Source organism: Monodon monoceros, unplaced genomic scaffold, assembly GCF_005190385.1.
Source record: "Monodon monoceros isolate NGI ecotype Baffin Bay Population unplaced genomic scaffold, NGI_Narwhal_1 Super_Scaffold_6, whole genome shotgun sequence".
NCBI lineage: Eukaryota > Metazoa > Chordata > Mammalia > Artiodactyla > Monodontidae > Monodon > Monodon monoceros.
Genome location: NW_021703783.1, coordinates 94,645,596 through 94,659,874, shown reverse-complemented (window position 1 = coordinate 94,659,874; position 14,279 = coordinate 94,645,596). Strand labels below are relative to the sequence as shown.

The window sequence follows — 14,279 nt, the reverse complement described above, 5'->3', positions numbered from 1 at the left end:
AATAAAAATTTAAAAAAATTGAGGAGCTGTTAGGTGAAGAGGAATAATATGTAGTCAGGGTGTTTCAGAAGGCAGACCCAGCAGCAGGGGGCAGAAGTGGGGCGGTAGGTGTTGGTTTGGTGTAAGGGGCCCTCTCTTGGTAGCATTGCCCAGGCGCAGAATGAGTCATCTTATGAGCCTCGCATCTCAGGGAGGGTACCACTCCCAGGGGTGCGGTAGAGAGCATCCAACATGGATAAGACTGGCACAGGTGGCTGGTAGGGCCTCTCTGCCTCTGAGCCTCTAGCAGTTCCCTGAGCTGAAGGCATGTGCTGTCCCAATGTTCAGAGGTGACCTAGAACTTTCACCTGGGGCTTAAGGGGAAGAGTCATTTCAGGGCATGGGGAGGAAAGAGAGCAGCTTGCCTGTGCCAGCCCAGCACCGCTGGCGGGGAGAGGACGGGCCAAGTTCTAGGGCCCTGCAAGCAAATTTTCTGTTCACTTGCTGATTTGTGGAGTATCCCTCTCCCCCTCTGCCCCAGGGGATTTGCCCCACAAGGACAGGGACTTGTCATCTCATTCACCACAGCACTCAGAACAGTGGCCAGTGGATAGTAGGTGCTCAATAAATCTCTGATTTCAAAGCCTGACTCTGGAATCTGAGTCCCGGGAGAACCCTTGTCCACTGACTGTCTGTGTGGGTCCGCACCATCACATCTCTGAGTCTGTTTCCTTGTCTCCAAAGTGTGCATGATGACATGAGGGTGATTGCCATCCTTACCTGCCAGCTGGGAAGAGGCAGTGGCCGAGCTTGTGCACCTGGGTCTGGGCTGCCCTGGTTGCTGTCCTGCTATTTTTATTTTTATTTATTTTTATTTTTAAAATATATTAACTTTATTTATTTGGCCGCACCGTGCAGCATGCAGGATCTTAGTTCCCCGACCAGGGATCGAACCCATGTCCCCTGCATTGGGGAGCGTGGAGTCTTAACCACTGGACCGCCAGGGAAGTCCTGCTGTCCTGCTATTTTTAGCAGCAATGATCACAAAGCTTTGTTGTGGGTCTGCCTTCTCTATTCCCACTGTCCCCTGGGCAGCAGTCTCCATGTCCCACCAGCTGGCTTGGGGAGGAGAGCAGCCCAGCTGGGGAGTGGGAACGTGTGCAAGTGTCAGGGGAGGGGGAACTGGCAGAGCCCTGGGCTGGGTGAGGGTTGAGTCACAGCCATAAAAACTGGGGTGGGGTGGGGGTCATGGTTACATTACACTCACTTCCTGCCCAGAGGGTGCTGTGTCCCATGCCTCCAGGCGAGTGAGCCCAAACAGAAAGGCTTTGAGAAAGCAAGGAAACAGGAGGACAAATGGAAAATTTTGGTGAACTGGCAGCCCAGGAATCCCTTCAGCTTGGGAGCGTTCTTGGTGCCTCAGCTCCCATACCTGGAAAGGCCTGTCATTTGGCCTGGAGCAAGTTTCCTACTTACAGGTACGGTGGAACCTCCAGGCATCCCGCTTCCCAGCCATTCATGCCCCATGCCCACCTCACAGTCCTGCTGTTCCCACAACCTGGCATCCTCCCCTCCCCTCCCCTCCCCCATCTGCTGAAATCCTGCCCATTCCTGAGGCCCAGTTAAACGACCACGTCCTTGAGTCTCTAAACCATCTTCTGACCCAGCACCTGCCACTCTTCTCTGCCTGCCCTTGACTTTTCAGTTCCACACAAGTGAACTCTCACCTCTCACCTCTCACCTCTCTCTCCTCCCACTAAATCATCCTCACCTTTCCCCCCAGCTTGAGTTCGGTTCTGGTGGCCTCAAACATTTTCATATAACTCCACCCATATTTATCCAAATTTCTCATAGGTGCTTTTTCTGATCTCACAGTTCTATGACACAAAAGCCTGTAAATACAAAGCTGAAAAAAAAAGTATCACCATTCCTTGGTATTTACCTAAATGAGAACTTATGTCCACACAAAAACCTGCTCAAGAATGTTTATAGCAGTTCTATGCATAATTGCCCAAACTTGGAAGCCACAAAGATGTCCTTCAGTGGCTGAATGGATAAATAAACTGTGGTACATTCTGGCAATGGAATATTATCAGAGATAAAAAGAAATGAGCTATCAAGCCACAGTAAGATGTGGAGGAAACTTATATGCATATTGCTAAGTAGAGAAGCCACTCCGAAAATGTAACAGACTGTATGACTCCAGCTCTATGACATTCTGGAAAAGGCAAAACTATGGAGGCGGTAAAAGAATCAGTGGTTGCCAGGGGTTGGGGTGGGGAGAGGGATGAACTGGTGGAGCACGGGGGGATTTCAGGGCAATGGAACTATTCTGTCTGATATAATAAGGATGGACACATGTCACTATGCATTGGTCAAAATCCAAAGAATGTGCAGCACAAAAGATGAAGCCTGATGCAAACTCTGAACCTTAGTTAACGATAGTGTATTAATATTGGTTCCTCAATTATAACAAATGCACCACACTAATATGGACATAAATAATAGGGGAAACTATTGTGTGGGGGGGGGTGTGGGTAGGTGGGAACTCTGTACTTCCTAATCAATTTTTCTGTAAACTGAGGGCACATTAGCAGGTGGGCGGGGGCAGCAGAGCAAGGAAGTGGGAGAGGGCACAGAGACCACAGAGTAAGTGCCTGGAAACAGTGCCCGACATCGGGCCAGGCTCCAAGGCCAGTGCTCAGGGAGGCCCCCAGGCCAGGGGACACTGACGAGTGACAGGGCCTCTGCTCTCCCCGTGCCCTCTCTACTGGGAGACTCAGCGTGGTGTGGGGTAGTGCAAAGGGTATGGCTTTGGAGCCAGACAAGAGCCTATGACCTTGGACAAGTCACTTTACCCCTCCGAGCCTCAGTTTCCCCAAGTGCAAAGAGGACTTGTCGTGAGGAAGCAGGAGTTCTCTTGTATAAAGCACCATCCTGGGGCCTGTCACCATGGAAGGGGGTCATTTTGGTGGTGAATGTGATTGTTATTGGGGCCTGGAAGAAGCCAGGGCCAGTTCAGCCCCTTGAGCCCTCCGTGGACACCCAGCAGGTGATCTGTCCCAGTAGGTGCAGGGTGAAGGCTGCCTGAACGAGGGAGTAGCGGCAGTCTCCCAGGCCTGGTCCCCGGGAGGCCCTGGCTCGGGGATCCCACTGTCTGGGCGCCCAACAAGAAGGCTGTGAGCTGCAATGAAGCCAGGCCGGGCTTGACGGGCTGGCTTTCCCCAGAGTCCACATGATACTCCCATCAGCCTCAAAGATTGCCTGGGCCGAAATCTGAAACCCAAGCCATGGGCTAGAACCAGTTGCACAGAGAACAGAGTTGTCACAACAGGAAGGGCGTGTCTGAGCCTGCTGGAGGGACAGCAGGAAGCAGCCTCGGCCCTTCGCCCCCCAGCCCCCCGGGAGCTGCCAGGACCCAGATGCCCAGAGGACAGCTCCAGGGAGCGTGCCCTCGGCTGGCCGCCCCACGCTTGGTCTCAAACCATAAGGAGGGATGTTTGCCGACAGCCTTGAGGAATCTGCCTGTGCTTCACCTCGGGCTGACTGACACCCCCGCCCCGCCCCCCACTGCTCCCATTACCTGCCCCTCAGACCCGTCCTTCCAAGTCCTGCCCTGTGAATCTTCCAGAATCTACTCAAACTCTGCTTTTCTCAGGGGCCCTCCGGGACCCCGTCCCCAGAGCACTGCTTGGGCCCCTTAGCATCACTGCTCACAGCCACCTCCTCTGGCCCCCACCAGCATTACTTGCTGGAAAGTGGGGAATGAGTGGTTTTCATTCATGCCCAGCTCGATACCCGGCGTCACACGCCTGCTGTGTTGGAGGGAAAGGGGGGATTGCTGTAGGGAAGTAAGGAACACAGGAGAAGCAGCCAGGAGACCCTGGTTTGCGAGGGTCTCTGGCCCTGTTGGCTGGAGAACCTCTGGTAACTCACCTGACTTCCCTGGACTTCCACTTCCTCAACTTAGAAGCAGGGAAGGACTCACCTGGTCATCCTTTGGGGTCTCTGGCTTTGATGTTCTGTGGCCCCCAAACAGCCTCCTCCACCAATCTCTCCCACCCACCCCACCCCCTGCCCAATACTGCACTCCAATGTGAAATGTCGCCCCTCTGCCTGTTACCCTGCTGACCCCCCATTCTGAACTACTGTCCATCATTCATGCTCCTGGAGAAGAAAAGGAATAGTCCTTCGTCACACACACTTCTGAGCACCCGCCACACGGCATACACAGCTCCAGTTCAGATGGTTCAAAACCATCCGTGACCTACCCTGACAGGCTCTGGTGTGGATCTACCATCTGCTGCCCAGACCCAGAGAGAGGAGAAAGTGGGTGACCATGGGCAGTCCACGGGGCACAGGAATTTCTTGAGCTCAATGTGGAGTTGGCCTCCCCAATCCCCTGCCCACAGTGGGGCTGTCTGGATTGGAGGGTGGATTCTGACGGATCTCAGACTTGGTCGGAGGCTCCCACAGAGGGAGAAGGGTGCACAGGGAGACCAGGCGGGGGCAGGAACTGCGCCTGGGAAGAGCAGAGGGCTGCGGGAGTGGAAACACAGGCAGCGGGGTGGGGCAGCCGGTGATCTGGAGGGATGGTGCCCACATCCCTTCGTGGATGATGGTGCCAGTGAATCTGGCACTCACTTGGGCTGGAAGTCCACCTTCCCCGGGCCATGCCCACTTTGGGGAGCGGCACCCCGTGGCTCTGCTTCTTGTGGGGCAGGGGGTGCAGGAGAGGGAGAGGGCACTGCCACGTCTCCTGGGCCCTGCCAGGCCCCTCCCCTGCCTGCTCTCCCCTTTACAGATGAGGAGGTGCTCCCCGCTCCACCTCCGCACTATGCGGCATGTGGGATTTAGTTCCCCCACCGGGGATCAAACCCCTGCCCCCTTCAGTGGAAGCACAGAGTCTTTTTTTTTTTTTTTTAATTATTATTTATTTACTTGGTTGCACCGGGTCTTAGTTGTGGCAGGTGGGCTCTTAGTTGTGGCATTCATGTGGGATCTAGTTCCCTGACCAGGGATCGAACCCGGGCCACCAGGGAAGTCCCAAGGAGGCGCTAGATGGTTTGGGCCAATACCCACATCAGCATCAGTCGGGCGAGCGCCTGCTGTGCGCTGGGCACCATGCAAAGTCCTTTTCATCCATTAGCATGTTTAATTCCTCCACCCTCCCGGGCGGGGGTGGTGGTGGTGGTGAGCCGCTGTTCCCCTGTCCAGATGCGAACACTGAGGCTGGGAAGCGAGGTGACATGTCCAAACCCTTAAACCGAAAACTGCTCTGCAAAAACAAAAACAAAGCAAAAAAAGAACAAGGAACCCCTGAGCCTTTGCCTGAGTCCTAGGTTTCCCTCATTGTTGGCAGGGGGGAAAATTCTTTTTCACAAAAGATAAAACTGGGCCTGTGGCCCTCAGGCCTCTCCTCCTTTCCTCTGACACCAGGAAGTGACCAGGACCCAATTAAATATTTAACCAGAGTTGGGGTGGAAGTCTGACCTCCAGCGCTGCTTCTTGTACTACTGCCGTGACAGTAACATTGAGACACATATAATCCTGAGCCTTGGCTGAGGAGGGGTCCCAAGTCCCACCCACCTGGAAGTGCCCACGCCCAACCCAGGCAAGATGTGGACGCCCCCAGGGCAGAGCCCCTGTCCAGTGTTCACAGATGGTGATTCAACAAGTCAGGCATGGACACACGGATGAAGGTCACTCCTGGTCAGCAGAACTTTTGGTAATAGCTGGTCTGGGGGCAAAGAGCAGTCCTTGAGGGCTCCCCACTGTCTCCAGCTGTGGTTTCAAAACCTCTTTATGTCTTTAATTGTGGGAGTCTTTCCATGACATCCTCCATGTAATCAGTAGTAGCATTTTATTGGTGTACATTTATTTTATGATGTAAGTATTGGTGTACAACTTCTTTTAAAAGTTCAAGTTCATAACATTTACGTATTTGTTATAAAATGAACCAATAATAAGAGCAATGTTACTTTTTTGATGAATATACAGTTTGAGATCTTTTTGTTTCGGTTTTGTTTTTATAGATTTTTTTCATTTATTTATTTTTTGGCTGCGTTGGGTCTTTGTTGCTGTGCGCGGGCTTTCTCTAGTTGCAGCGAGCAGGGGCTACTCTTCATTGCGATGTGCGGGCTTCTCATTGCGGTGGCTTCTCTTGTTCCGGAGCACGGGCTCTAGGTGCATAGGCTTCAGTAGCTGTGGCACGTGGGCTCAGTAGTTGTGGCGCACGGGCTTAGTTGCTCCATGGCATGTGGGATCTTCCCGGACCAGGGCTTGAACCCATGTCCCCTGTATTGGCAGGTGGATTCTTTTTAAAAACAATTAACTTCAGTATCTAATTTTATTTTGTATCAAGGAAATCTGGATTCACAGGAATAGATGCACATAACACTGTAAAACAAAATCTTGCTTTACAATCACAGGATGACCTTCAATTCATCTGATCTGGGAGCCTGAAAAAGGGTAAGATGATACTTTGGATTCAGAATGGAATCAATGTGGTGTTCAGGACCTCCTCATCCTCCTGAAATTCAGGGACTCAAGGAAGGAGTTCCTGAGGGAGTTTATATCTTTATCACATGGTAGAAAATACAATGTATCACATAAAGTCTGGGCATTGCCAGGCCTTCATTCAAAGTTTCAAAACACTCAACTTGAACCTATTTGTCTCATTGTTGATACTTGTTCCACTTTGGCACCAATGGCAACACTGTAACCCTGAACTCCCCAAATGAGCTTTTCCACCTAGTAAAAGTTAGGGTATCTGTCAGTGTCAGGAATAGAGCTTCAAACTGTGTGAGGCATAAGAACCAATTGAGGAACTTGTGGAAAATGGGGTGATCCCAATGCAGGGCATCCTGGAGATGCCCACTTTGGGAAACACGATCCAGATGATGTGACCATATCTTGCCGACTTTGGAAGGGAGCAGGCTCCAGGCCCAGGGGTCTTGCCCAGTGGTGTTGAGTTGAGCCTGGCGCATGTGAGTGGAGCCGTGTACTTGCTGGTACCATTTTATGTGAGCAGACGCGTGCAGGCAGGCACGGAGCAAAACAAAGCAAAGCAAGAAAGGCTGGGGTAATTGCCTCCTAATCAAGGACACATTTACAAGGAATTCAGATCTTTACATGACTTGGCAGAGGAGAGCTTCATTCCAAGGTATATTCAGAAATGTGTTCCTCCGGCCTCAACAGTTAACACTTTGATGTCTCTAGAATATTAACAGTTGGTGCAGAGAGCATGTTCTTGGGCCCATGTTCTTTTTTTAATCACAAATTTTTAAAAAGAGCACTTTTACAAAATGCAAACAGGTCCTTGGAAAACACTCAACAACCTCTGGCTGTGCCAGCTATGTCCTAAGAGCATCACAGGTGTGATCTCAAGAATCCTTGCAGTTTCTCTAAGTGTTAGACTCTGTGATTATACCCATTTTACAGCTGAGAAAACTGAGACCTGGAGTGGCAAAGCAGATTGCCAGCATCACACGGCTACTCACTGCTCAGCTGCACACTCCAGCCAAGCAGAACCCTCCTGTCTCCTTGGACAGCAGGATTTCTTGCCTCTGGGCCTTTGCCCTCATCCTTTCCATCCACTTTGGCTCAGTTAAATATCACTGCCTTCAATATCGTCGCCCTCCAGGGATCACTGCGGTCACTCATTGGGGAGGCCTCTTCTAGACTCTACGTCCTTGCTGAGTCTTCCCAGGAGCACAAACAGGACCCAGGTCCGTCCCTCCCTCGATCCACCCCATCCCTTGCCCTGCACATTCTCTAAACATTGGAAGTACTTGTCGATCAAGTGAATATCTGTAACAGATTTTGATTTTTTTTTTCTTGGAAGACACACGTATATCACTGTACAAGAACTGTATCTGGACGTTTCAAATTTTTTGGAGAATGTTTTGTTCTCTGTGAAAGTATGTTTTAACATCGGCTGTCTGTTTATCCTGGCTGTTTAGTGGGAAATGGCTAATAAAGGACCAGTCAGCCTTTGCCCCAGACTCAGGTAATGAGCACATTTTGCAAGAAGAAGGGAGCAAAATGACATTGACAAAGCGTGACCACGTTAACCGCTCAGATACTAAGCACTCACGTCTGCATCCAGAGCTGCTTCCCGTGCTTCTACCTGATTTGCCCCATTTACTCCTTGCCACAGTCCTGTGAGGTGAGCTCTGTCATCACCCCCGTGTTACAGATTGGGACACAGAGATGCAGAGAGCTGCAGCGACTTGCCCAAGGCCCCTCAGTGGGGGAGGAGCAGAGGCAGGATTGGGCTCCAGGCCTGTTTGGATCTGATGGGAGGAGGCTGGGTGCAACATTGTGAAATGTTTGTGGGGGTCAAAGTTGGGATGCTCACAGCTTGGAAAGGGGAGGTCTCTTTGGAAAAATAGCCTGATAAGCTGCTGGAACAGAGATGAGACTCAAAGAACTGAGCAAGTGTCAGAGTTCTGGTGAAAGAAATGAGAGGAATTTTGTTTTTGTCTTCAGAAGGAAGGGGAGAGAAAAGAAGGGAGCCAGTGTGCAGAGCCCAGAGCGCTGCCTGGGTCACATAGCCAGGTAGTGACCTCAGAGCCAAGAGGCCAAAAGGGCTCAGGAGGTGTCTCATGTTGCTAGGCAGTGCCAGGCTGGATGCCTCCCTGTGGGGTTCAGTCTGCAGGAACCCCTGCTAGCCTCACCAGTGGTCGGTGTGAAGGGGGATTATGTGAGTGTGTGCAAATGGAGACGGGGATGATGGCAAGGACCAGCGAACATGTGGGAAAGAGCAGGAGGCTGGAGGCAGAGGTGATGCACTTGTTCAGAAACCATGGGGAGACTCTGGATCTTCAGAGGGCCTGGAAAAGCAGTGCACCTGGAATTTCGCCAGATCTCAGAGGGCTGGGAGACTCCAGCTGATGACTGGGTTCTGCACACGTGGTCCAGAGGTGTTTTGGGTGGCAGAGTGGTCCCTGTGGGCTGAGTCCTGGAGAATGGCAGGGAGTTCTTGGCAGTAGCTGGTCCTGGCACAGCATGGTAGTGCTTTTTTAAAATATATATGTCAATTGTATCTCTTTTATTAACATTTTTATCGGAGTATAGTTGATTTACAATGTTGTGTTAATTTCTGCTGTACAACAAAGTGATTCAGTTTTACACGTATATACATTCTCTTCCATATTCTTTTCTGTTATGATTTATCACAGGATATTGAATATAGTTCCCTGTGCTATACAGTAGGGCCTTGTTGTTTATCCATCCTATATATAATAGTTTGTATCTGCTAACACCAAACTCCCAGTCCGTCCCTCCCCCACCTCCCCTCCCCCACCTCTCTTTAGACTGTATGGATCCTTTTTTTTGTCTTGATTTTATTATTTTTTTAACATCTTTATTGGAGTCTAATTGCTTTACAATGGTGTGTTAGTTTCTGCTGTATAACAAAGTGAATCAGCTGTACATATACATATATCCCCATATCCCCTCCCTCTTGCGTCTCCCTCCCACCCTCCCTATCCCACCCCTCTAGGTCACAAAGCAGGTGGTGCCTTTCTTTTTCCTCTTTCTTAATTATTATTATCACAAGCACATTGCAACAGAACAAATACTTAAAAAGGGAAAAACCACTCTGTTTCTGGTCCTTGTGCAAATGTAGTAGCAGTTTTAGAGTCCCCGCCATTTCGTATCTGGCTTTTCCTTTTAACATTTTAGTTTAAGCGTTTTTCCATATTGCTGCACCATCGTCGTGATTATTTTCAAGGTGGTGATGTGGATCCACTTCAGGCCTGGGATCTGGCTGACCCGGTTTCTAATCCTGGCTTTGACATTTATTTATTTACTCCGGCCCCCCCGACAAGTTACCTGGCATCGGTTCCCCAAACCCTCGCGTGGGCTCTGTGAACACGCGCGAGCGCACACACACACACACACACACACACACACACACACCGCTCTCTGTCTTGCTTAAACTAAGCCGGCTCAAGTCAATCTGAGGAAGCCCTGATGACATTGGCTTCTGTGAGTGCCTTAGGGGAGAAAACTTTCAGAAAGACTACCTTCCCTGAATTCCCAGTTAAGTGCGGTGCGACCCTCCCGCGGCCCCCACCTCTGGGCGCCCGCAAAGCTGAAACACTGACTCCAGGCAGTAAGTCTTGCGGACCTCAGCCTCTGAGCGACCCGGGGAAAGTGACCCCAGCCGCCCTCTCCTCAGTTAAGCAGGCTCTCCCCCTTTGATTGACAAAGGTAGTCGCCAATGACGCCCACGGGAGGTCCCTTTGGCGCGCTAGGGGGCGTGCCGCCTCGTCTCTACTATGGCCCAATCAGGGACGCTGAAGGGGCTGTGGGGCGGGGCAGGCTCCCAGCAGCCAATGGCGCGAGCACAGCGGGCGCGGCGGGGGCGGGGCGCTCGGGGCTGGCGGCAGAAGCGGCCGCGGCGGGGCAGGGCAGGGCTGGACAGTGCGGCCAGAGCGAGGGCGGGAGCCGGGCCGGGGCCGGAGCCGGGGCTGAAGACGCGGTCGCGGCCAGAGAAGGGTGCGCGGCGTGTCGGGAGGCGAACAGCGGCCAAGGTGAGGGGCACGCCGCGACGGTTGGGGCGCCGCGGACGGACGCGGAGCGCTGGTCGGCGGCCGGGCCCGCGCCCTGTCAGGCCGCCACGCTGGGGCCGCGCTCCGCGCCCGAGGGCAGCCTCTGGGGCCGCGCCGCCGGCGCGCGAACTTCCTGTCGCTGTGGGAGGGGGTGTGTTCTGGGGCCACCGCGGGCGCCGAGGGGCGTCCGGGGGCCGAGGGGGGCGCCAGAGAGGACGTCGAGGGGCCTCCGGAGGGCTGGGCTTGAGGAAAGCTGGGGGCCGAGGGGTGCGGGGTTGGTGCGGGGGCGCCACAGAGGAGAGGACGAGTTCTCGGGTTGAGGGCTTGCTGGAGAGAGAAGTTGGGGAGCGGGGCCCGCGGAGGCAAGAGCGCTGCCGCAGAAGGGGGGACGGACGACTTTAGGAGAGACTTGGGGAGGGGATGCGGGGAAGCCGAGGGGTGCAGGGGTTCCCTGGGGGAAGCGCGGGCGTCTCGGGGAGCCGCGCCGGAGGAGAGGGGGCCCGGTAGGCGCCGGTTAGAGGGCAGGGCTGGGCCCGAGGGTGGCCTGGAGGGGAGGGGGCGGCCAGAGCAGGCGGGACACATATGCGGACGCGCTTATTTAGGGCGCTTTGATGACCGTCCTCCATTTCCTTCCTTCCCACCCTCCCTGTCCCTCTTCTGGCTCTGTGGGGCGGGGGGATGGCAAGCCGTTCTTTGTGAGCAGGTCCTAGGACTGGGGGAACGGGCAGGAGAGGCTGGGGGTGTTTGCCCGGTTGCCCCTCGTAGTTTTCCCAGACTGTCATTTTTAGAAACGTGAGTCTCCAGCCTGCTGGGGCATCCGGAGAGGCCTAGGATTGGAGAGGTAGTGATTTCTGCTGCTGCTCAGTTTCAGTGGCTTGTTGGGTTTCAGCTCCACCTGGGAAGGCTGGTTTTCTTTTCAGAGGAGTTGGTCAGGGGAGCGAGTTGTGCTTTCGCCGGGAGTCCCACACAGCTGCAGCCTTTGAGGATGCTGCTCTCGGGTTGGGTGCCTGAGGGAAGGCGGCCTTCAGGTGGGGTCTGTGCACCATTCCTGGGTCTTGTCTTCTCTCCTTTACCCCAACTGTCCTGTGTTTCTGTGGTTAAGGAGGGTTGGCTGCTCAGAGACTCCACGGCTACTCATTACACTGTTTACCAAACACACCCTGGCTGTCCTGATGAAAATCAGGAGACCAGCTCAGAGAATTTAAACCTGGGCCACGGGCGGTGAGCTCACACCAATTCCTTCCCTTCTCTGTAGTTCCTTCCTCTTCAGTTATCCCAATATGCTGAAGTTCTGTTTTAACCCAGGGCAAGGGAGCCAACCAGGTGGGCTCGGTTGAATGCCAGCCCTCCCCTTCTTGCATGAAAGTTCTTATTACACTTGATTCACAAGCCTGCCTGCAGCCTCCCCATAGAGGCATTGAATGGGAGCCAGTGCAACTGGGGTTTCTCTTGATTCACGTGGGAAACAATAATCTGTGTGCACTTAAACTTAATTCTAGAGTTTCACAGTCTCCTTGGTGAGGTTATGTTAGTTGAGATATGAGACCACTACATCAAAAACTTTTCTGTGGTGTGTTTTTCTTTTGACAATTGTCTTGCGGCTTTAAAGAAACTGGCCATTAGCCTGATGATACTTATTACTTGGGAAAGTAACGTAACACAGAGGAATAGATGAGTGATTAGGTCTGCACTCTTAATTCACTTTTTTGGAGAAGAATAAAAATTCATTTGAATGGAAATATCATTCTTAGCTCACGCTGTTGGGGAACTGAAACTTTATTACTTTTAGTCTCAAATGTATAAGATATAGGTCATAATATTTAAATGATCTAACAGCAGGCATATATAGAAAGCTGTATCTGTTTTTTTAAAATAAATACTCCATGTCCTTTTTTATAAAGCGTGTTGATTTTTAAAAATTAATTAATTAATTCATTCATTAATTTATTTGTGTCGGATCTTAGTTGGGCACGTGGGCTCAGTTGCCCCGCAGCATGTGGGATCTTAGTTCCCCAACCAGGGATCGAACCCAGGTCCCCTGCATTGGAAGGTGGAGTCTTAACCACTGGACCACCAGGGAAGTCCCAATATCTAGGTTTTGAACATGGCTTGTTGCTGGGAGATAAAGTTGTCTTTCCCAGTCTTGGATGCCCAGTCCAGATCTCTGATGGCCAGGCAATTTCTGGGGTGGGAGATGAGGGGCATTTGTCCTTACATTTTTTCATTTCTTATTATTTACTTGAATAATTATTATTCACTTAAATAATAATAATTATTCACTTAAATAATAATCTGTGCAGACCAAGTTAAGGGCCTGGTGCTCAGGTTTCCTTCTTCTGACCAGGTCACAGTTGATTCCAGGATGTTATGGAATATCAAAAAGGTGGCATAGATTCCTTAATAATAGTAATGGCACCTTGTGTTTAGAGATCATGATAGCTTTTACCAAGTGCTCTCTGGCTACCCTTACCTGGACCTCCCATCTGACTCGGGCCTGCCTTATCTGCCATCAGATTGTACTGGTGACTTTGTGGAGGCCACCCTGTAGATTATTTGGGTAATGACCACATTCACATGAGCGATAGTGCTGGCTCAGTTTTTTTCCAATTAAGATTGTTTGGAAGTGCAGCGGCATACCTGAAGGCAGCGCAGCAGTGCCTTAGTTACGAAGTCAGTCAGTGTGCATTCCACAGGTAGAGACCTTACTTTATGGCCCTGGCAGTGATCCTTCACATACCTGAAAGCATGTCAGTGCCTGAAACCTGGTTCCTGATGGGCCCAGTAGTGGTCCCTGGGATGGCTGTGTAGGAGTTCCTTGAGACTGGTGGTGTTCAGACGATTATGCTATGCTGACTGGAGGCAGTGTTAAAAGAAGAATTCTCAGAGTATTCTGCACAGTGCAACATTCTTGGCGTATGTGTGGTTCCAATGGTAGCTATTCGAGGGGCAGTGGCCATCTAAGAGCACAAGCTTTGGTATTTTAATTAGAAACACAAAATGACAAAAACTCCTTACTTACGTTATATATTAGCTTGTAGTCATTCCCATGATTGTATGTTTATCTGTTTGCTTAATAAAACAGCATCATGTAGTCTAGTTTTCTTGTTTCCTAGAATAAAATCTTTATTTTCAATATTAAAACATCATCTGAGTGTTTCCTGACATTAGGCACTGAAAGAACAGCATATGAGAATATAGAATGAATAAAATGCTATCTCAACAGTCAAAGGCCTCAGCGATCAAAGGCCTCAGAAGCAGTAAGAAAAAAAAAAAAGGATGGAAATTTTGCTATAACTTTAGAAACCACGGGGTGTGGGGGTTTTTGTTTTTTTTTTTAATTTATTTTTGGCTGCGTTGGGTCTTCGTTGTGCGCAGCTTTCTCTAGTTGAGGCGAGTGGGGGCTACTCTTCGTTGTGGTGCGCGGCCTTCTCACTGCAGTGGCTTCTCTTTGTTGCGGAGCACAGGCTCTAAAGCGCAGGCTCGGTAGTTGTGGCACAGGGGCTTAGTTGCTCCGCGGCATGTGGGATCTTCCTGGACCAGGGCTCGAACCTGTGTCCCCTACATTGGCAGGCGGATTCTTAACCACTGCGCCACCAGGGAAGCCCCTTTTTTAAAAAATTTATTTATTTAGCTATATGAGCTTTATGTGACTTTTTTCCTCCCTGGAATGTGTGATAGTAGAGGGGGAGGAGCATAGATGGAGAGGAGCATAGATGGAGACTAGGAACCCTGGGCTCT

General features: G+C 51.3%; 1 protein-coding gene across 2 annotated transcripts in view; it reads left to right on the top strand.

Moving 5' to 3' along the window:
- Positions 1-10,374: 10,374 nt before the first annotated feature.
- PACSIN2 (protein kinase C and casein kinase substrate in neurons 2) overlaps positions 10,375-14,279 on the top strand; it is a 141,520-nt gene continuing 137,615 nt past the window's right edge. For both annotated transcript variants that reach the window (XM_029204423.1, XM_029204426.1), the window contains exon 1: positions 10,375-10,523. The gene's annotated coding sequence lies outside the window, so the exon portion shown is untranslated. The remainder of the gene's footprint in view (positions 10,524-14,279) is intronic.